Source organism: Antechinus flavipes, chromosome 2 (genome assembly GCF_016432865.1).
Source record: "Antechinus flavipes isolate AdamAnt ecotype Samford, QLD, Australia chromosome 2, AdamAnt_v2, whole genome shotgun sequence".
Classification (NCBI taxonomy): Eukaryota; Metazoa; Chordata; class Mammalia; order Dasyuromorphia; family Dasyuridae; genus Antechinus; species Antechinus flavipes.
Genome location: NC_067399.1, coordinates 299,080,305 through 299,103,851, shown reverse-complemented (window position 1 = coordinate 299,103,851; position 23,547 = coordinate 299,080,305). Strand labels below are relative to the sequence as shown.

The following is a 23,547-nucleotide window of genomic DNA, read 5'->3' as shown; positions in this document are numbered from 1 at the left end:
AAACCAAGTTACCTAACCTCAGATCAACACAGAGCGTCACAAAGGTCTTATCCCAGTTTTAAGCTATTAAAGCACACTTTTGAGTTTTAGTAGCTTAAAACTATAGTAAGATTTTTTTGTGTGTACTTTCCTATTCTCTGGATTCCTTTGGGGGCAGCCTAGGAGTACAGTGGCTAGAGAATTGTGCTTAGAGATAGGAAGGCTTGAGTTCAAATTCAGCCTCAGACACATTATTTCTATGAGCCTGAGCAAGTCCGTTAATTTGTCTGCCTCAGTTTACTCAAGTATAAAATGAGAATAATCCCAACACCTACTTCCCAAGGTTGTTAAATCTTTCAGCTGTGTCCTCATGACCCGTTTGGGATTTTCTTGGCAGAGATATTGGAGCAGTTTGCCTTTTCTTTCTATAGCTAATTTTACAGATGAGGAAACTGGGGTAGAGAGGGTTAAATGATTTGTCCAGGTTCACATGGCTAGGAAGCATTTAAAACTCAGGAAGATGAGTCTTCCTGACTCCAAGCCCAATGCTCTATCCCAGAGTTGTGAGAATTGGATGAGATAATTGTAAAGAATTTAGCATGATACCTAGCACAGAACAGGTGCTTTTAAAATGTTTGCTTCCTTCCTTTTGCAATTATTGCTATTATCACCAAATTTAGCATTAAATTCAAGTGATCTTTTTTTTTTTGTCTCCAATGATTCCTGCACTGGTCTTTCTTCATCAGAAAGTCCTAACTCTTTTCATGAGAGTTGATTTCTTCTTCCTAGGGCACCTGATAAAGTGCTGAATCAATGATAATTGCTGTCATGAACTAACAATAATAATGATTTATGCAATGTTTTAACATTTATAATGTACACTCCTAAATAATAACAATTGTTATTTCTGTTTTGTGTGACTCTTTAGGGACTCATTTGAGGTTTTCTTGGCAAAAAATACTAGTGGTTTATCATTTCCTTCTCCAGTTCATTTTACAGATGAGGAAATTGAGACAAATAAGGTTACATGATTTGCTCAGAATTTGTCTAAGGCTGGATTCGAACTCAAAACTTCCTACCTACAGAACCTGTACTCTATCTAGTGCCTCCTAGCTGTCCTTTCAATAATAGTTAACATTTATCTAGCATTTACTTTGTTCCAGGCAATGTGCTAAATACTTTATAAAAGTTATTTCCTTTGATCTTCACAACAACCCTCAGCTTAAAAAGGTCAAGGTCTCGCATTTTATCTAAGACCATATCCAGTCATCCAGATCTATATCTGGCCACTGGACCCAGATGGCCCTGGAGGGGAAAATGAGGCAACTGACCTTGCACTACTCTTCTTCACTTAAATCCAATTCACTTACATGTCATGACATCACCTCCTTGATGCCAATATCTTCTTGGCAAAACAACAATGGATAGCTAGGTAACAGTGAATAAAGCACTGGAGTCAGGAAGATTTGAGTTGAAATATGACTGTATGATCTTGGGCAAGTCACTTAAGCCTGTTTGCCTCAGTCTTCTCATCTGTAAAATGAGCTGGAGAAGAAAATAGCAAATAATTCCATTTTTTTTTTTGCCAGGAAAAGTTCAAATGGGGTCAGACACAACTGTGAGATATGACTGAACAATAACAAGAATGACAAATCAGTGTTTATACTGATACAGTAATACATTAATGTTTAATGTTTAATCACAATGTTCTAATCACAAGCCTAATTCAAATTTGGTTTAATGTAGGAAAAGAAGGTGCTTTTAGAAAACAGCACCAAGTAAATCTTAGTTAACAGAAAAGCAGTTTTTTTTTTAATTAAAGGTTTTTTTTTGTTCCCCCAGAATATATACATGGATAATTTTCAGCATTCGCCCTTACAAAATCTTGTGTTCTAAATTTTTTTCACTTCCTTCCCTTCATCCCCTCTCTTTATCCCCTCCTCTAGATGGCAAGTAATTCAAAATTTTAAACATGTACAATTCATCTATACATATTTGAACAAATATCATGCTGCCCAAGAAAAATCAGATCAAAAAGAAAAAAAAATGAGAAAGAAAACAAAATGCAAGCAAACAAAAAAAAGTGAAAATACTATGTTGTGATCCATACTCAATTTCCACTGTCCTCTTTTTCTGGGAGCAGCTGGCTCTCTCCATCACAAGACCATTGGAACTAGGCTGAATCATCTCTATGTTGAAGAGAGTCATATCCATCAGAATTGATCATTGTATAATCTTGCTGTTGCTGTGATTTCCTGATTCAAAGTAGGAGTTTTAATGTGGAGTTCACAAAAGAGGATTTGGGGGAGAGAGATTTCAAGAGGCCCATTAACTTAGGAGAGGGAAAATTACATCTTTATTTTCACTCATTTGCAATTGAATTTTAGCCTTTACTTTAATTATCCAATTAATTTTAAATAATTTAATTATTTAGTTAATACTGACTTGTGCCACAACAAATGATGAAAGGGACAATTTCAGAGAAACGTGGGAAGAATCTTCATCAGTTTATAGACTGAAACGGAGGATATCTAGGAGGACAATATTATATTAACAATATTGTAAAAGCAGACAACTTTGAAAGGCTTGGAAATTCTGATCAATGCAACAACTACCCATAATTTAGGAGGATTGATAATGAAATAAATTCTTCACCTCTTAACAAAGAGGCAATGGACTCAGGGTGCTGATCAAGACATAATTTTGAGACATGGCCTACGTTGGAATGTTTTGATGGACTATATCTATGTTATAACGATTTTGGTTTTCTTTCTCTTCAAGTTGAGGTGGGGGAAGAGAAATAAGAGAATATCGATTTTTGTTCCTTAAAAGAATAAGTTTAAAAGCATTATTCTTGGGAGTCCATGGGTTTTGTCCAAATACCAAAAAGACTCATGATACAGAAAAAAAAAAAAAAAAAGGCAAACTCCTAAAGTATCTCTAAGTAATTAAGTATTGTATGCAAATTTCATTATCTCAATCTCTAGCTAAAGGAGTTAAACATTACATGGAAAGGGAAAGCCAAGAGAGAATTAAATACAAAGTTGCTTCATTCCACTTCAGTGAAAATAATTAAAGAAGCTTTTATATTCTGAGCAGCATGACACTCAGGCATACAAAATACACATATATGCATATACATGCATGTTTGTATGTATATATTATATGTACAAAACACAGATATATATATATATACTTCATGCAGAACCCCAAAAGTTTTAGTGATGTTTAAAGCTATTTGAAGCTTAACCTATTAAAGCTTAAAAATCTATGTAAACCACAATAATAACAATTTTCCTTTTCTCTTTTTTCTTCTATAGAAAGGAATAAAAACATCTGAGAGCAGATAGATTGTAGAAAAAAAATAAAGCTGTGATTATGAAGGAATCATAGAAAGAGCTGAACCACTACTGGCTGCTGAGAGGAATGCAACTCTAGAAGAGACTGCCAAAACTGCAGGCTTTTTACAGATGCCCCAAGCAAAATTTGTTTTTGTTTGCTTTAATTTAATTAAAGTGAGGACAATTATAATAAAGAGCAGGGCTTCTTAAATTTTTTCCACGAGACACCTTTTCAGCAGCGTATAGGTATACAAAATAGGCATACAAATCAAACATTTACTTATAATAAATCATAATTTCACATCTCCCACATTCAGCTATGAGACCCCATTTAGGATTGTGGCCCACAGTTTAAATTAAGCATTAAGTTCCTAAAATGTATGCATTGGATATACAAAGACAAAAAGAAAAGTCTCTTCCCCAGCTTTTTTTTTTTTTAATCAAAGTTTTAGAGTTCATCTATTAAAATCATCTATTTAATAATAGAGCTTAGATTTATGCAAAAACCAAAGTAAGAATAAAATAATGAGTGAATTTGTGGGAAAAGCATCATATTATGCCTCTTATTATTTCTTTTTAAAAAAACATATTCCTTACAGAGAGGCTCGGAGAGACTTACATGAACTGATGCTAAGTGAAATGGGCAGAACCAGGAGATCATTATACACTTCAACAACAATGCTATATGAGGATCAGTTCTGATGGAAGTGGATATTTTTGACAAAAAGAAGATCTAATTCAGTTCCAATTGATCAATGATGCACAGAATCAGCTACACCCAGACAAGGAACACTGGGAAATGAATGTGAACTGCTTGCATTTTTGTTTTTCTTCCCAGGTTATTTTTACCTCTAAATCCGATTTTTCTTGTGCAACAAGAGAACTGTATAAACATGTACATATATATTGTATTTAAGCTATAATTTAACATGTTTAACATATATGAAACTGCCTGCCATCTAGGGGAGGGGGTAGAGGAAAGGAAGGGAAAAGTTGGAACAGAAGCGATTGCAAGGGACAATGTTAAAAAATTACCCATGCATATGATCTGTCAATAAAAAGCTATAATTATATATATATGAAATAAAGTACAACTTAAATAACTGGAAAAAACCATATTCCTTTAATGATTATTGTTTTGGTTCAGAGTGGTTTTTTAAGTAGTATTTTTTAATATAAAGGAGAATATGCAGATTATATTCTGTCTGTATTCCCTATATTCCCTATGGTATATAGCACAAAGCTCTGTACATGACAAATGCTTTGTAAATGTTCATTGAAAAACTCACACTAAGACACAATATATTTTATTGCTAGGCTTGGAACCAGGAAGATCTTGCTTCAAAATCACTACCTCTCATAAGTGTAGAGTCAAATTCTTTAACTTCTATGTATCCCAGAACCTATCTGGCGGAGGGAGTTCCCACAGAATAGAAAGGAGTCTTTACTCTATTTACCACACCAGGACTTCCCCATACCCAGGGAATCACTTAGCCCTTGTATTATCTCCAAGGACCCTAAGATGTCATATAGGGAAAATGTGTGTTTGGCATGCCAAGGCTCTAGAGATATGTAATATTCAGAAGAGGCATTATGGTAGTAGAAAAAAGTAGAAAAAGAATACAAAAAAAGATGGCACTTTGAATGCCAGCTCTTACTGGCAATGTTTCCTTACTTCTTAAAGCCTTAGTTGCTGTGTATGAAAAATAAAAGAAAATATTTGCATTGCCTAAAAGGATCATTACAAAGTTCAAAAGATATAATGTAAATAAGTTATTTTCTAAACCACAAAACACCGTAAAATACACATATAAATACATACACATACATCTCAGAAATTATAAGTACTTTGGTCCTTTACCTTCTAAACCTTTTTCTTAATCAATAACATTTATTTAGCATCCTGCAGTTCTTGGCAGTGTCCTACACAGTTTAGCTCTTCTCCAAGTTAAATAGACATTTTATGGTCTCTACTTCCTAATAACTAACATATTAAAATAATATAGTTCCCCAAAATCCAGTTAAAATATGTATGCTATAAAGAGAACAATAGAGCGAATTTACAGATCTCATTTTTAAGCATTTCCCTCCCAAGCCCTTCATTGGACATCACTAGTGTTCCTATTACCCCAGAGTTGAGTTTCTTCTTTCTCTCACATTTTGGCTTTGTAAAAACAAACAAATAAAAATAAATTCTTTTCTAACAGATAATTTTCTAGAATCCCTAAAAGATTATTCTGTTTGGATATGGAAAATTTGGCAAGCAAAAACAAAGTGGAAGCCAGGAGGTATAGTAGATGGGGCACCAGCCTTCTAGACAGGAAGTTAGTTCTGTGTTGAAATCAGGCCTCAGACACTTCCTTGTTGTGTCACATTGGGTAAGTCATTTAATCTGTTTGCCTGTTTTCTCAATTGTAAAATGGACATAATAATAGCATTTATCTATCTATACCCATCACTATAGATGCAGTAAAGTTAGAGCATGTGAAGAGACAATATTTATTAAAAAAAAAAATCACTTAGTATAGTTCCAGGTTCCAATACCTATATAGAAGGTGCTATATTCATTCTTATTCCCTTTACCCAAGCCACTTAACTGCTAAGTGGCCCCTGGCAGCTCTTATCAATCTCCCGTGATAAATGGAGATTCCTACAGCTTGATCAATGAAATCCCAAATATGGATCAAAAAAATAAAAAATCCTGTTCCAGGTACAGCTACTGATTTGGAGTTTTTGTTTATTTCTTTATTTTGGTTTTGTTTTTTAAATGCCTGGGACTAGGTTTAGGAGCACAGAAGTTCCATTGCATTTTCTTAAAGAGATAAGAAGGGGGCAGAGAAGTAAATAAAATTTTTATTTGCTTTTTATTACTATTTATATTATTATTTTGTTAATGAGAGACTTCAATTAAACAGTCTTTTTAAAGTGAACTTCAAAAAAAAAAAAAAAAAACAAATGCCAGTTGCTACTATTATTGTTGATGGTATTGTTAATACAATGAACCCATGTTTTTTTTCTTAAACTATTTTTCAGTTTATGATTTAACATATGGTTTCATTCTGGTTTTGTTGGTCTTTTGTAAACATCAAAATAGTTTGTTGTTTTTGTTTTAAAAGAATATATTTTCTTGCAAATTAAGACAATTCTGAGATACCACCATATACCTCTCAGATAGAATGTAAATATTATACAGGAATATGTATTCCTTTATAGGAATAAGACAAAAACGAATGTTAGAGGGGATGTGGGAAAACTGGGACACTGATACATTGTTGGTGGAATTGTGAACACATCCAACCATTTTGGAGAGCGATTTGGAACTATGTTCAAAAACTTATCAAACTGTGCATACCCTTTGACCCAGCAGTGTTTCTACTGGGCCTATATCCCAAAGAGATTTTAAAAGAAGGAAAGAGATCCTCATGTGCAAACATGTTTGTAGCAGCCCTCTTTGTAGTGGCAAAAAGCTGGAAACTGAGTGGATGCTCATCAGTTGGAAAATGGGTAAATAAGTTTATATTGGTATGTATAATAATAAATATATATAATATTATATGAATGTTATAGAATATTATTGTTCTGTAAGAAATAATCAGCAGGATGATTTCAGAGAGACCTGGAGAGACCTACATGAACTGATGCTGAGTGAAATGAGCAAAACCAGGAGAAAATTGTACACAGCAACAATAAGACTATATGATGATCAATTCTGATGAACATGACTCTTTCCAACAATAAGATGATTGATGTCACTTCCAATGATCTTGTGATGAAAAGAACTATCTACACCCAGAGAGAGAGGACTATGGGAACTGAATGTGGATCAAAATATAACATTCTTCTTCTTTTTGTTGTTGTTCATTTTCATTTTGTTTTCTTATTCATTTACTTTCTTTTTTTGATCTGATTTTTTATGTGCAGCAAGAGAATTGTATAAATATGTTTATACATACTGAATTTAACATATGTTTTTAACATGTTTAACATACATTGGATTGCTTGCCATCTAGGGGAAAGGGTGGGGGGAAGGAGGAGAAATTCTGAAACACAAGGCTATGCAGAGGTCAATGTTGTCAACTTATCCATGCATATGTTTTGAAAATAAAAAGCTTTATACAAAAAAAGCAATAATACTTCCTAAGGGTTCAGTTAACTGTGTGCTGGAAGTTGCCCTTGTAAAAATGTTCATTCCTATGTAGGAGTCAGGTGGGATATGCTAAATATATTGGCAATTAGTTTTTTAAGACATTTTATTTTTAAATCTACCTTTTCCTCTCAGGGGAAGAGTAGCTACCATTTCCAGCACCACTTCCGATAATATTAAAGTTACTTCAATGTTAATAGATTAGCACATCATTGGAGAGCTTCTCCAATAGCAGGTCATTATAAAGGAGAACAGATATATACAGAATTTGTTATTGTTCAATGTTGTCAGAGATAGATGATTTTTCATGACCCTACTTAGAGTTTTCTTGGCAAAGATTCTAGAGTGTTTTGCCATTTCTGGACTGAACATTTAGGACTGAACAACTATATTCATCTTACAACTAGCGAAACCAAAACTGATAAAAGTCTGTGATTTTTGCTCAAGATTATACAACTCCAAACAGGATGGTGGTGGGACTCAACTTCAGGTCTCTGAGTTCAGCATTCTATTTACTATACTCACCTCTCAATTAAAGAATATAACTGAAGTTCAGCAAGTTTGAAGGATTACCACAAATTGATCAATATATCACATCTTTTATAATAAAAAGCAAAAGTATTCCACATTAGTGGCCACGAACTGGGGTACAGGTCATGTCCAAAACACAGACGAAAACTGGTACTTTGATTCAATCAATAGTTTCCCCATCATGAATATAATTGACTTATAACATGCAAGACTCCAGTTTTCCAATTAAAATTTCATTATGTCTAACCTGATTTTCTATTTCTTTTCACCACTATTACTACCCAGGGCCTTCAGAAACAGAAAGGAGGAAGTACCCTGAAAGTCCAGAAGGATGATAAGGGAAAACCACCAGAAATCGTGTCTGTGCTTTTGAAACTCTGTAGGTCACTGCTTGAACTAATATTGACCTTACCAGTTATGAGTCATACTAACCATAGATTTAGAACTGGGAATGACCTTAAAAGTTATAGAGTTTTTAAAGTGGGGTCAGTGAATTTGTTTTCTTTTCTAAAAAAAATTTTGACAACTATTTCAATAAAATCTGCTTTCCTCAGAGATCCTACGTATTTTGTATTTTTAAAAATAATATTCTAAGAAGGGGTTCATAATTTACCAGACTGCCAAAGGGGTCCATGACATACAAAAAAGTTTAAGAAAAATTTAGAACTTTCTTTTTCTCTTTTCCTTTCTCCCTCCCTTCTTTCCTTCTTTCTTCTTTCCCTCCCCTCTTCCCCCCTTCCCCCCTCTCTTTTCCTTCTTTCCTTCTTTCCTTCCTTCCTTCCTTCCTCCCTCCCTTCTTTTCTCCTTCTCTTCTTCCCTCCCTCCCTCCCAGCTTCCCTTCCTCTGAGGCAATTGGAGTTAAGTGACTTGCCTGGGATCACACAGCTTGGAAGTATTAAGTTTGTCTGAGGCTGAATTTAAACTCAAGTCCTCCTGATTTCAGGAGCTCTATCCACTATGCCATCTAGCTGCCCCAAGAAATTTTCATAAATGAAAAAATTGAGGTCTAGAAAAGATAAATAACTTGCCTTGGGTTATATAAGATAGTAAGTGACAGTGCCAGAATTTGAACTTAGGTCCTCTGACTCCAAAGTCAGCTTTCTATCCTATATTAACCTTTTATTTGGATACAAAAGTTTGTGCATTTGAGTCTTATTCCTAGTAATGTTACATGATGTATGACCATGAAAATATTTTCATCTCTACCTCTATTTTTAAAATCTCAGCCCAGTCCAATCCAATCAGTTATTAGAAGTCTACTTTAGGTAAGGTAAGGTACTATATGCTAGTTGTATACGAGTTTGCAAAGGAAAAATTAAAAACGAACCTGTCCTCAAGAAACTTACATTCCACTCTAAAGATGCACCATGTAAGCATGTTAGTAACCATGACAATTTGAGGAGGAAGGAGACTGAAGTATGAACTAAAGGGATCAATGAGGTTTTTGAATAAGGAATGGAACACAACAAAAATGGGGCTAGACATCTCTTCCCATCTCAGTGATGGGAATAAATTGGATGGCAGCAATATGATAAAATTAGCTCAAGTCCAAATCAGCATTCTTTGAACTGACATCTGAACATGGGATTCTCCTCATTCACTAGCTCTCCCTATGTTAGTTATTGTTTCTTCCTTTACCCACAGAACAACACCCCCCCAACCCCCCACCCCTCCCCCACACATACCCTTCACTGTCTAGTTTCCGAATTTCTTGGGCTTTTTGGCCTTCAACTTTAAATATTTAATTCCTGCTGCTCCTTACGTTTCTTCTCTGGTGCCAGATGAAATGATTTTTGAAATATGGAACCATTAAAGTCCTCTAAAGTTGTCTTTTTGAATTGTACATGTTTAACCTATATTGGATTACTTGCTGTTTAGGGAGGGGAGAGCTAAGGAGGAAGGGAGAACAATCTGGAATATAAGATTTTGCAAGAATTGTATTTTGAAAGATATTTTGCATGTAATTTTGAAAGATAAAAAGCTCTTATTAAAAAAATAAAGTATTTTTTTTCCATCATCGATCTTCTGGAATCAAGATTGCATTCAAGCTGAATTCTAATGCTGTATATTGTCCTACTTCAGCTTTCTTTAGCAGGAATCTCCTCCTGAAAACTTTTTCACATTTCTCTGACTTTCTCATATTCCCAACCAATATTCCATTACATTCATATACGACCATTTTTCAACTGTTCTTCCACTGAATGGGCTCTCATTTTATTTATTTTTTGCTGCTACAAAAACGACTTTAAGTATTCTGGTACATATGGAAGTGTATTTGTTTTTGTTTTGTTTTTTGATCATTGACTTTTTTTGACCAGGTGGGTCAAAGGTTACAAATTGTTTGGCAACTTCTCTCATAATGCCAAATGGTGTATCAGAATAATCAGAACAATTCACAGTTCCAACAGTCTATTAGTATACCCAACTTCTCGCAGCCTCTCCACTACTGACTATTTCTATCTTTAATCATCTTTGCCACTTTAATAAAGTATGAAGTAAAACCTCACTCTATCGTGATTGGAAAAAGCATCCACTCCCTATAAGCCAAGTAAATAACATGCCAAGGAAATTTGCACACTTGCAAACCCTTAAATTCTAGATATTCCCCACAATGCCCAGCCCTTCTGAATAAATAGCATCCCCACAGAGATATGTACGTAGCATGCTGGCATCATCTATGCCTTATTCACCTTTTCTATAAATATCTGCAATTAAAACTGAATGGCCAAATCAGCAGAACTAGAACAGTGTACGTCACAGCTGGAGAAAAGGAAAGAAGACAACAAAAAATAGAAAAAAGAAAAGAAAAAGAACTTCAGACACTCCTAGAAGAGAACAGAGAGAAAAAAATTCATTTTTTTATTTGCTTGTTATTTATAATTCACTTGGTTCTATTTTGTTAAACTCAGGAAATTTATGGGAAATTTGTAATTTTTTTCAATCAAGGAAAATTTCCCCACTTTATCTCCTTACCTTCTCTTCTATCCCCTCATTATTGAGAAAGAAAAACAAAACTTTTATAAATATATATAGTGAAGCAAAACAAATTCCTGAAATTAGCTGTATGAAATTTTTAAAAAATGTGTCTCAGCCTTTATTCAAAGTCTATCACTTCTGTGTCAGGACATAAGTAGCCTGTTATCAGGAGTCCTCTGGTATCACAGATGGTCACTGTGTTGATCAGAGTTCTTAAGTTCTTCAACATTGTTTATTTTTATGAGGTTTCATGCCCTGTTTATCTGGATATTTATTTTTGTTGATAGTTATTAAATTAATAACTGACAAATTATTTCAACTTAGGAGAAAAACTGAAGAAGCAGCAGCAGAAGAAAAGAAAGAAAAAAGTAAATCAAAATGATTAAAGCAATGAGTTAAATAATATGATTTTAAATATAAAATGTAAATAAAATTAGCTATATAAAATATACTTTAATAATTTTATCCTTTTTCTTCTCATATAAAATGAATAAAATAAAGTCTAAATAATTTATGTATCACAAGCTTTTAAATCGACTGCCCACCACCACTACACCTGGGTTTTCTTTCTGGAAGGCTTTAGAAAGCCATTTGTTCAAATAGCTACTGAGCTTATTCCATCCCCAGGTTCTGGCAGGGATGTGATTGGCCCCTACCCTTTGTGCAGCTGGCCTTCATTATGAAACTAGAAGCTTCTCCAAAGTCAGAAATCTCAAATCTGTGCCTTCTCTTTTTCTTGATCTCTCTGAGGAAGTATGCTGATGAAACTGAACAGCTGCTACCTACAAAGACATTCCTGGTATTGATACCCATATTTAATCACCCTTATTCTTTCATTCCCTCTTGACCATTCTATAGACTTTTACTCTCCTCCCCTTCCCTTGTTCCCTCCACCATCTGCCTTTGACCAAGAAAATTAGCTTAAGAGAGAACTCTTAAATTTCTTTGAAGAAACAGAGAGAAGGAAAATAAAAGGAGGGAAATAGAAGTGGGGGGCAACGAGAAGGTTTCTCTCAATTTCAACAATAATGAGTTAAGAAAACAGGGTCAAATCCTACATTTCCTATAGAATAACTCCTGTTATATGTTTCCCTTTTACTTCTAAAATAGAGCTCTTTCCCCTTCCTTTTAGTGCAGAACAATAACTTAAAAACTTTGATATTTGGGTCAAGTGGGAGTGGAAGGAATATCAGATTTGAAATCATAAAACTTTAGTTCAAATCTTGGTTCTTCGATTCACTACCAGTGTAACAATGACCAAGTCACGTAACCACACTGGGCTTCAATTTACTCATCTCAAAAATGAAAAGATTGGATAAGATGATCTTCAAAGACTCTTCTATAGATCTTTGGAACAAAAAAATGAAGGAAGAAGAAAAACTCTGTCTTTTTCATACACACTTTCATATTTGATAGTTTTTGAAGGAAAAAAATCATATTAACATCCAAACTTTCTCTTGGTCACATTGCACAGAAACTGGAGTTTTGTGAACCACAAGGCAGGTAAATATTAATCAAGTCTCACTCTCAACCATCAAGAAATTTCACTATGTAACCTGTCACCAAGCATTTCCATGGCAGGTGAAAGTTTAAGAGAATTTAGGAGAAGTTCAGGGGGAAAAAAGTCCTGGTTTTACTATAATTTGAACAAAATAGAATTCAGTTAAGCCTGAAATGCCAAGATGTGAAACTGGCATTTGGAACCTATCCATTTGGGGCTGGGGGAAAGAGGAGGATATCTTTAACAGGATACTCTTCAACTTAAATTGAAGCAATGGAAGAATTGTCACATCTATCACATCAAACTCTCAGAATCTAGCCAACTAAATATGGGAATTTGATACCTTCAGCAAATATCCCTTATGTTCAGAATCATGGAGTAAACCTCCCACTGGATAAGCCTCCTGGGCGGGGAGGTATAACGTAATTGGACAGCAAATAAAGCCCATAGTAGCAGAGTATAATAAATACTTATTTATATATTTACATCTACTTTAAGATTTAGATTCCTCCCCCCCTTTCTCTCTTTCTGTGTGTATGTGTTTCTCTGTTTCTATCTCTGGAAGTATAATTATCCCCCATTTTACAAATGAGAAAATTGAGATCTAGAAAGGGGAACTTTCTTGTCCAGATTCACAAAAGCAAAAGGACTCGAAAATCATCAAGTTTAGTTTCTTCCTTATGTGCTAGGTGGCACAGTGCATAGAGCCTAGAGTCTTGAATCAGAAAGACCTATCATCAAATCAAGCCTGAGACCCTAACTAATTGCGTGACCCTGAGCAAGTCCCTTTACTTGTCTGCTTCAATTTTATCAATTGTGAAAAGAGAATAATTACAGCACCTACTTCCCAGGGCCAAATGAGATGATACTTATAAAGTGCCTGGCATATAATAAGTGTTTAATAAACATCTGTTTCCTTCCTTCCTTCTTCATGAGCTGTATTCAAGGGCTCCAAAGTATCATTCTGAATGTCATTTCCTGAGAAACATTCTGAAGATTAACCAATAATGATGTCGTTAGAAAAGACATAGAAAATACGGCTTCTGTTCCCAAAAGGCAAGTTGTAGTTAGCAGAAAAGTTCAGTGACTTCATTTTCCATCAGCAAGACCTGAAAACTAGAGAGTTGAACCCTAATCATGATTCTCTTAAAAATAATTCTTCAACCTACTGTTTTAAATAAGGGTCTCAGTTTCCTTTTCTCATAAGTGAAGGTGGTGAACCAGATGACGCCCAGTCTTTTTTATTTTTAAAATCATATCCTCTTTCAATGCCAGGAGATCTTTCAGAAGACTTCCCCCACCCTATCAAGAACTATTTTATCTTAAGAGTTCAAAAGGCTAAGAACTCAAGAACTGCCACAGCTGAAAACCGTTGGCAGGGACCATGGGAGCAACAAGGAAGAATGAGATTTTCATTCTCTTGGGTCAGGTGGCCATCTTGGTATGGAAGCATGGTCTAAATATTGCCCAAATATTGTTGTTGCATAAAGAACTTTCATTAAAGCTACAGTAGAAAATGACTTTTAATATACTACTTGAGCTTTCCCATTACTCCATCCCCTCCCACCACCCCATGAGCATATCAAGGGGCTTCAAAATTGTCTTCTGATTCATTTGGTCTGTAAAGATCAAATGAATCAGCAGTCCAGAGGTTATGGGCAGCTTTCCAGTAAACCAATCATCATGAACATGCAATGCTGGAGAAAAAATTATTGGGAAAGGCCCAGACTTGCGTTTCAGATTTCCAAAAGCTGAAATAAAAACCTATTAAGAAATACTTATCTAAAATGCACTGACTTTGCTTTTTAACTCTTTAGCATAATGGAGATACATTATTCCAGAGTGAAAGATAAAGATGCTAGCACATTTATGTTAAAATACATGGGATGAATGGTCTTACTCCTCCAGTCACCACAGTCTGGTTCCCCAGCCAGTTCTCTAGTGCCCTGATGCTTGCTACTCCAAAACACTGAATCTAGGACTGGCAGAAAGATCAAAGCCTAGAGCGCAGTTGGCACTTTAAAAGTAATCTAGTCCAATCCCTCTCTCTTATTTAACAAATAAGAAAACAGAAAGCCAGGAGGTTGGTTAAGCAATGGACCCAAGGTTATACAGGCTCTCATGTAGCAGAAGACACGAGATTTGTACAATCACTAGGATTCTCTGCAGAGTACCACATCACTACCTCTACAACTGTGGTTTCCAGTGTGATATAGGGATGGAGAAAGGGAATAATCATTTATAAATACCTGTTATATGTCTGGCACTGTGCCAAAGGTTTTGGTTTCTTTGATTTACAAAAATAAGACTTGTCAAACAGTTTGGATGGGGAAGGGGGGTGAGTAAGCAGGTAAGGATGAGACCTCCATTTCAAGTCCACACGATTGGAAGCACCACAATACTCTCCAAAATAATAAGAAACATAAGAAAGTTTGGATGGGGAGGGGGGGGAGGAAGAAAGATAATGAGTTTATCTGGGGTGTGTGGAGTTTAAGAAGTCAATAGGTTATCCAGTTCGAGACATTCAACAGGCAGTTGAAAATATAAAACTAGAGGTCAGGAGAGATTTTGATTCTGGACAAATAAATGTGAGAATCATCTGCATAGAAATGCTGATAAGATTGTTAAGTGAAAGAGCACAGGCAGAAATGAGAAGAGATGGAATATTGAAGGGAAACCCAAAGTTATTAGGTATGACCCAGATGAAAAATCAGCAAAGGTAACTCAGAAGGAATGACCAGTCAGAGAAGATAACCAGGAGAGAACAGAGTCTTACAAACCTAGAGAAAAGAGAGTATTCAAGGAGAAAGGGTAATAAATTTAACTACATTGTATATTTGTATTTTTGTTTCTATTTATGCTGCATATATTTTACATATATTTATTATAACCTCTATTAAAATTTGTGTCCATTGCAAAGAAAATTTGTTTCATTCTTTATATTTCTTTCCCCAATGCCTCAAACAGTACCTAGAGGTCAGGAGAGAGATTGATTCTGGACCATCAGTTAGTGTTTAGTACTTAATAAAATGCCTGATTGATTAACTGGATAAGTTGTTCAAACTCTGTCTGAGTTTCATTATCTGCTGTGGGGCAATACCTACCAATTCAGATAATTCTTATGAAATAAAATATTAAAAAAGCCTTTATAAAATAAAAACTGCCACAGAGAAGGGGAGAAGAGATGGGGGGGGGGGAAATAAGACTGGTGAAAAAGCAACATGGAAATTCATATGTTCAATAGGATAGTTTATCTCTCAGACTTGTGGAGGAGAAAGAAATTTGTGACCAAACATGAACTTAGAGACCATTACCGATCACAAAATAGAAAATTTTGATTATATCAAATTAAAAAGCCTTTGTACAAACAGAACGAATGCAAACAAGATTAGTAGGGAAGCAACAAACTGGGAAAACATCTTTACAATTAAAGGTTCTGATAAAGGCCTCATTTCCAAAATATATAGAGAACTGACTCAAATTTATAAAAAATCAAGCCATTCTCCAATTGATAAATGGTCAAAGGATATGAACAGACAATTTTCAGATGAAGAAATTGAAACTATTACCACTCACATGAAATAGTGTTCCAAATCACTATTGATCAGAGAAATGCAAATTAAGACAACTCTGAGATATCACTACACACCTGTCAGATTGGCTAAGATGACAGGAAAAAATAATGATGAATGTTGGAGGGGATGCGGGAAAACGGGGACACTGATGCATTGTTGGTGGAGTTGTGAACGAATCCAGCCATTCTGGAGAGCAATCTGGAATTATGCCCAAAAAGTTATCCAACTGTGCATACCCTTTGATCCAGCAGTGTTTCTATTGGGCTTATACCCCAAAGAGATACTAAAAAAGGGAAAGGGACCTGTATGTGCCAAAATGTTGGTAGCAGCCCTGTTTGTAGTGGCTAGAAACTGGAAAATGAATGGATGCCCATCAATTGGAGAATGGCTGGGTAAATTGTGGTATATGAATGTTATGGAATATTATTGCTCTGTAAGGAATGACCAGCAGGATGAATACAGAGAGGCTTGGAGAGACCTACATGGACTGATGCTAAGTGAGATGAGCAGAACCAGGAGATCATTATACACTTCAACAACGATACTGTTTGAGGATGTATTCTGATGGAAGTGGATTTCTCTGACAAAGAGACTTAACTGAGTTTCATTGGATAAATGATGGACAGAAACAGCTACACCCAAAGAAGGAATACTGGGAAATGAATGTGAACTATTTGATTTTTGATTTTCTTCCCGAGTTATTTTTACCTTCTGAATCCAATTCTCCCTGTGCAGCGGGAGAACTGTTCGGTTCTGCAAATATGTATTGTATCTAGGATATACTGCAACATATTTAACATATATAGGACTGCCTGCCATCTTGGGGGGGGGAGGGAGGGAGGGGAAAAAACGAAACATAAGTGATTGCAAGGGATAATGTTGTGTAAAAATTATCCTGGCATGGATTCTGTCAATACAAAGTTATTATTAAATAAAACTAAATTTAAAAAAAAAAAAGAAAAAGAAATTCATATGTTCAGATCTCAATCTGTGATTTAATCTCAAATCTACAAAATTCAAAGTTTGTAAATTATACAGCCTCAAGATTATACATTTCAGATTTATCCATTATGATAAATGCTTTAAAAACTAAATAATAAATAATAAAATTTCTTACCTGCCTACAAGTGGTTTCTAAACTTGCTGATAAAAATTTTAGGGTTAGGTCTTAATTGCCTTACATCTAAGTCTTTGTTTCAGGCCTACTGAATGCCCGAAACCCTAACTATACAAGTCATTTAAAAATATACCCCTGGACAAGCTATTTAATCACTATTTCCCTCAGTTTCCTCAACTACAAAATGGGAATAATAATAACGCTTGCCTCCCAAGGGTCCAAATGAGACAGTATCTCTAAAAAGCTAATGCCTGGCACCTAGTAAGTTATTATTATTATATTATTATATAATTCATCTGGGGAAGGAAAGAATAATATATATATAATATATTAATCCTTATTTTCTTTCCTTCCCCAGATGAATGTTTAACTTGCCCCATCCATTTTCTTACCCCAATTATATTTTCATTTTTCTATAATTATTTTTGGAGCCCTATTAGTAAAGTTGTGGTTCTAGCTTTTAATTAACTAGCATACACTTCAAGCCAAAATACAATGGAGACATTTCATTACTCCAATGTTAACAACCTTTCTCTTTCAGACCCATATACATTATAGTCTTTAATGTGCTTATACATCTTGTTTTTTAGAGTTATCTGGTTTGGTGTGTCAGGCCCCTGCTAGGTCATAATCTTTCTAAATTTGGTATTTCAGGTCTTTATTAGGTTATAAGTTTATCTAAATTTCTGGGTCTTGCCTGGCATCTAGAGTAGGCAAATGATGATCACTTGTACTGAATGTATTGAGGGAATCACAGAAGTAGAACTGGAAGGGAAAGGTCATCTAGTCCAAACTCTTCATTTTCAAGATAATGAAACTCAAGGAAAAGGAGTGTGATTTGCCTGAGGTCACAAGTGTCAAAAGCAGCATTTGAACCCACTTTTTCAAATTCTAGAACTAGAGGATGACAATTTACTGATCATGTCTTAGTGGAGATTTCTTCCCCAACACAAGTAGGACTATGTGACTGAGATTCCTTTCAATGTGGAGATCTTATGTTTCTTGAAAGATAATAGCTACTTATAACCAACACAGCAAGTGATAATGAGTAGGAAAGCAGACCTCAGAGTCAGAAAGATTTGAGTCAAAACTTCACTTGTGACATATTATCAGCTCTGAAACCTTCTAGAAACATAAAACATCACATTTCCAAGTCTTTGATTCTCTGCCCCTATTTAAAAAAAAAAAAAAAAAAAAAGCTTGAAAAATATTTTATGAATATAAACTGCTTGCATTTTTGTTTTTCTTCCTGGGTTATTTATACCTTCTGAATTCAATTCTCCCTGTGCAACAAGAAAACTGTTCGGTTCTGCACACATATATTATATCTAGGATATACTGTAACCTATTCAACATGTAAAGGACTGTTTGCCATCTGGGGGAGGGAGTGGAAGGAGGGAGGGGAAAAATCGGAACAGAAGTGAATGCAAGGGATAATGCTGTAAAAAATTACCCTGGCATGGGTTCTATCAATAAAAAGTTATTTTAAAAAAGTTTAAAAAATATTTTATATAAATTTGCATTGGATCTTCATAACAAGACTACATGGTAAATATTATTATTATCCTCCATTATTTTACAGATTAGGAAACTGAGACTAAGAAGGAAAGTGCCTCGGTTAGTATCCATCAGATATCCATTAAGTGTCAAAGGCAGGATTCAGCTCATTATTCAAGAGCAGAAAAACAATCCATTCACCTTGACCTCTCAATGATCACACAATTCACAACAAGCTAAATGTTGCCTTCTGCAAACTACTGCTCAAAAACAAAACATAGTAACAGTCTGTTCTTTGAACACTATCATTGGTGGTAGATGAGAATAACTAGGATTTGATATAGCATTGTAAGATAAATATACTATTTCATTTTGTCTTTACACCAACCCTTTGAAGTAGGTACTATTATTATCATGCCCATCTTACAGAAGAGAAAATTGAGGCTGAAAGAGGTCAAATGTCTTGCTCTGATCATACAGTTTATAAGTTTCTGAGGCAGGATTAGAACTTGGGCCTTCATGACTAAGTCCAGGGCTCCATCTATCATATACCATTAAGTTGCCTCTTTATTCTATTTTCTTCAGAAAATCACAACCCTCTGAGAAAGTTTCTAGGATATGACACACATAATAATCAACACTATGTCTAGTATCATAGATCTTATCTCAGGGAACTCTGAAGCCATCCATTCAAACCAGATAAGAAAACTGAAGTTTGCCTAAGGTCATATAGATAATATTGAACATGAGCCCACAATCCTTTCACTCCAGAGCCAATACGCCTTCCATTGTACCCACACTTCAGATGTTCTCCTGTGTTTTCAGAAGAAACACGTCAGAACAATGAGGATTGTAAACACACTTTTAGATGTGGGGGGAACCTCATAGATTATTAATTCCAAAAAGTTCAGAAAAATTGAGCCTCAAAGAGGTAACTTATTGGTCCAGATTCACCCAGTCTGTAAATGGAAAAACTGGGATTCAAATGCAGGTTTCTCTTATTACCAACTCTTTCACCTATCAACTCGTTAGGACAAACAGCCTGAAAGTTCAGCCCATCACAGGCTCCAGCCAAAATGGTTCCATTCTGGTTCTGGATCAGGCTAATGAGACCTCAACATGCTCAATTGGGAAAATCAAACAATTAAAGCGTGTGGAAAAACGCTGATTGCCAGAGAAGGTCTCCTAGTCTGCCAGAGAGAGAGCTTGGCGTGTGTGCGAAGACTACACTTTAAGAAGTCGGGCAGATCCACTTAAAGGAGCAACAGTTCTCAGCTGTGCAGTCAGCTGTGTGGTGTTCTCAGGAGACCGCCCGCCTGCTGTTCACATGGCAGACACTTCTCAGAGAGACCAATATTTACAGCAGCCTCGTGGGTAATTACAAAAATGGACCAGCCCACCCACCTAAAGAGACCTGGACACCCACACAAGACAAGACATTCCAGGCATATAAATTTTCTGTGTTTTGTCATCTTGGTGTAATTCAACTAATGCTGACTGTGGTTGGCAGTGAAGCTAAAAAAAAAAAAAAAAATGGAAAATGACACAATCATCACCCTCACTGAGTTTACCATCTAGTAAATTATGAATAAACTTGCTTTTAAACTTAATCTATCCCTTGAAGGGTAAATGGCTTGTTGGTTACAAGGTCATTCCTGAAAGAAAATTCCTAGGTTAGAAAATGAAAATGCTCAGGTTTTAATACTGGAATTCACTTTTTAAACATTTAAAATTTGTATTGCTATTTTTTGTTTTCATATCACCTTAATTTCCAGATGTAATCCTATCCAGAAAGCCATTTTTGTAACAAATAAAAAGAGAAAAAGATAGTTCTACAAAACTAAGCATCATATTAGCCAAGAAAAAAAAGTCCATAAAGCTAAGCAATATATCAAAATATAAAAAAATATTTCATACCATAATCCCTCACCCTCTCCAGTGAAGGGAGAAAGATAATATTTTCTTGCTCTTTTCTTTTTCTGGGCCTTATGTCTTCAACAAGCTATTTTAATTAGAAATCATTCAGTCATTCAGATTCACCTTCTTGTATTTCCACTTATGACGTTGTCATTCTTTATATTATTTTCCCAGCTCTGCTGGTTTCACTATGTATCAGTTCCCATAAGTCTTCCTGAGTCTCTGTATTCTTATTTGCGGTTTCTTGTGGTGCGATAATATTTCATTATATTCACATGTTTAGACATTCTCCGGTGGATGGGCATCTAATTCATTCCCAATTCTCAGTACCACAGAATGTTTTCTCACACACACACACACACACACACACACACACACACACACGGATAGCTATAGGACTTTCATCTCTTTTTTTTTTTTTTTCCCTCTTGGGTGTATATATGGAATAGTGAGATCTCTTGGTTAAAGGGCAAGGGCATCTTAGTCATATTCTTAAAATAATTCTCAATTACTTCCCAGAATGGGTACAGCAAAACCACTCATAATTTCTCTGAGTCTCAGTTTCCCTGTCTCTAAAATACTAGGATTCTCTGTGTTTAACTGTGTAACCCTTGATAAGCCACTGTCCAGGCTTTAGATTTCTCATCTGTAGAAATAAGCGGGGATGAAGGACCAAAAGATCTCTAAGGTCTGCTTCATATTATCTCTAAGATAATAATCCCTAGCAATTATATAACACTTACATACGCCTCACTCTCGGACTCTGGTTTCTCATCTGTAAAATGCAGATAGTAATAATACTTATATAGATTTGCAATGAACAGCGAGGTGGCAAAATGTATTAACCAGACCTGATATCAGAAAGACTCATTTTCCTAAGTTCAAATGTGGCCTCAGATACTTACTAGCAGTGTGAGCTTGGGCAAGTCACTTCACCCTGTTTGCCTCAGTTTCCTTAGTTGTAAAATGAGCTAGAGAAGGAAAATGGCAAACCATTCCAGTATCTTTGCCAAGAAAACTCCAAATGGGGTCATGGGAAGTCAGACATACCACAACAACAAAGTTTGCAAAACCCTTTACATGCTATCTCATTTTATTCTCACAACAATTCTAGGAGCTAAGTGCTATTATTATCTCTCTTTTACAGAAGAGAAAAATGAGCCTGAAAGCAATTAAGTGACTTGCCCAGGATTATACAATTGGCATATGTCAGAGACAGGATTTGATCTTGCATTTTCCTGATTCCCTTCTCCATTCCCTTTGATATTCAGCTACTAAAAATTGATGATCCTATAACCTGAATTTTACTCCTGCCTCTCTAACTATATAGTCAGCTGGTATGCTTAGATTAATCCTTCAATATTTCGAGGCTTGTTTCTGCCTCTGTAAAATAAGGCTGTTGGATGAGATCAGAGTTTTTGTTCTTGTTTTTTTTTTTTTTTTTTGGGGGGGGGAGTTAATCAGGGTTGACACAGGTCCTTTTAACTTGAGGGTCAGTGCTTGATCAAGGGATACATTTTGTTTGGTCACAGATCCCTTTGGTAATATAGTGATATCTGTGAATCCCTTCTTGATTAAATAAAAATTATAACTAAAGAATATGTTATATTTTAGTTAAAGATTAGCAAAAATAAAAATGTACTTTTTCCCATCCATGTATGTGTCCCTGAACTCTATGCATGGACCTCAGGTAAAGAACTCCTGGACTAGACACTCTGCTCTGTAAGGTCTTTTGGAAAAATTTCAATGATTTCTGTTAGAAGGAGAAGGTAGTCCAAAAAGAAGGTGGCAGGACAGGCAGAATGAGCTTAGAAGACAAGAACTATACAAAAGGGTTGAATTTGGAGGTGAAGGGGAAGGCAAAATATAGGAAGCTGATAGGAAGACAGGCAGAGAAAAAGAGATTAAGCCGATTTGGATGAACTGATAAAGGGTCACAAAGCCAAGAGTCAGGAGCTTAACTCTGATGTAGAGGATATTAGGAAGCTGTTAGAGGATTTGTGGGAGGGAGGTGGTATGGTCCAAGTGGCAGGTGAGAGAGATGATTGTGGCTGCAACGTTTCTATTGCTCCTAAAATCCAGGCTCAGCATTCACTTTTCCTCCTCCCCTTGTATTTTTTAATCCATGATTTACTTTCTTCACCTTCCTCCCCATCTGATTTCCCTCTTCATTGACAGGGGCTCTCTGAGGTTGGCAGGCTTGCTTTTATCACAGTTATGAGAGAAGGATACAAAAAGCAGGGCCTTTCTGACAGGCCAGCTTTCTTTTCCTGTGTAGTGTGCCCAGAAACTGGATGCTGAGGGACCGACAGCAAAATCTACCCTCCACAGGATTACTCGGTATCATTTCCATGGAAAACCCAGCAGGGGGAATTAGCTGTGGACACCAACTGCCTCGATTACACCATTTTACCAAATGCTTTCTAATGCAGCTCTCAGGAAAATTACCTTGTTCCTCTGGCCTCAGCAGGGTGGTACAATGTTAACTGTCAGCTGTGTTATTATCGCTCAGGATCGCTTAGTTTTCAAGTGTAGCCTAGACATGCCTTAAAATAAATAATAATAAAAAGTTACTTAGCTGCCTGATCAATGCAGGCTGGCACTTAGATACAGGTTGAGGAGTTCCTGTCTGCTGGCTTAGGTGCAGCTAGCTGCAGGGAGCAGCCAGGACTGGCCACCATTTTGGATTGGTCCCAGTCCCACCACTCCCCCCTAGCCCCCACTCCTCCCAAGTTGTTTTGACTGATTGGCGATAAAGCCTTTAAACAAAGATTAGCCAAGCTTGTTTCAGTTCCATTCAGGGCCAAGGGGGGCAAAGTCGATATTTGCTGAGTGGAAAAGGACAAAAGGAAACAAATTTTGTTTGCAAGCTCTCCAAATAGAAGGAGGTGGGGAGGGAAGAGAGGGGAGGGGGGGGAGCAGCAAGGAATCCCCTATTCCCTTTCCCTTATGTAGTCCTGTCTCATCTA

The 23,547-nt window shown here is 35.8% G+C and overlaps 1 protein-coding gene across 2 annotated transcripts in view; it reads right to left on the bottom strand.

The window, feature by feature from the left end:
• FOXN3 (forkhead box N3) overlaps positions 1-23,547 on the bottom strand; it is a 496,195-nt gene that overhangs the window by 306,234 nt on the left and 166,414 nt on the right. The window lies entirely within an intron of this gene.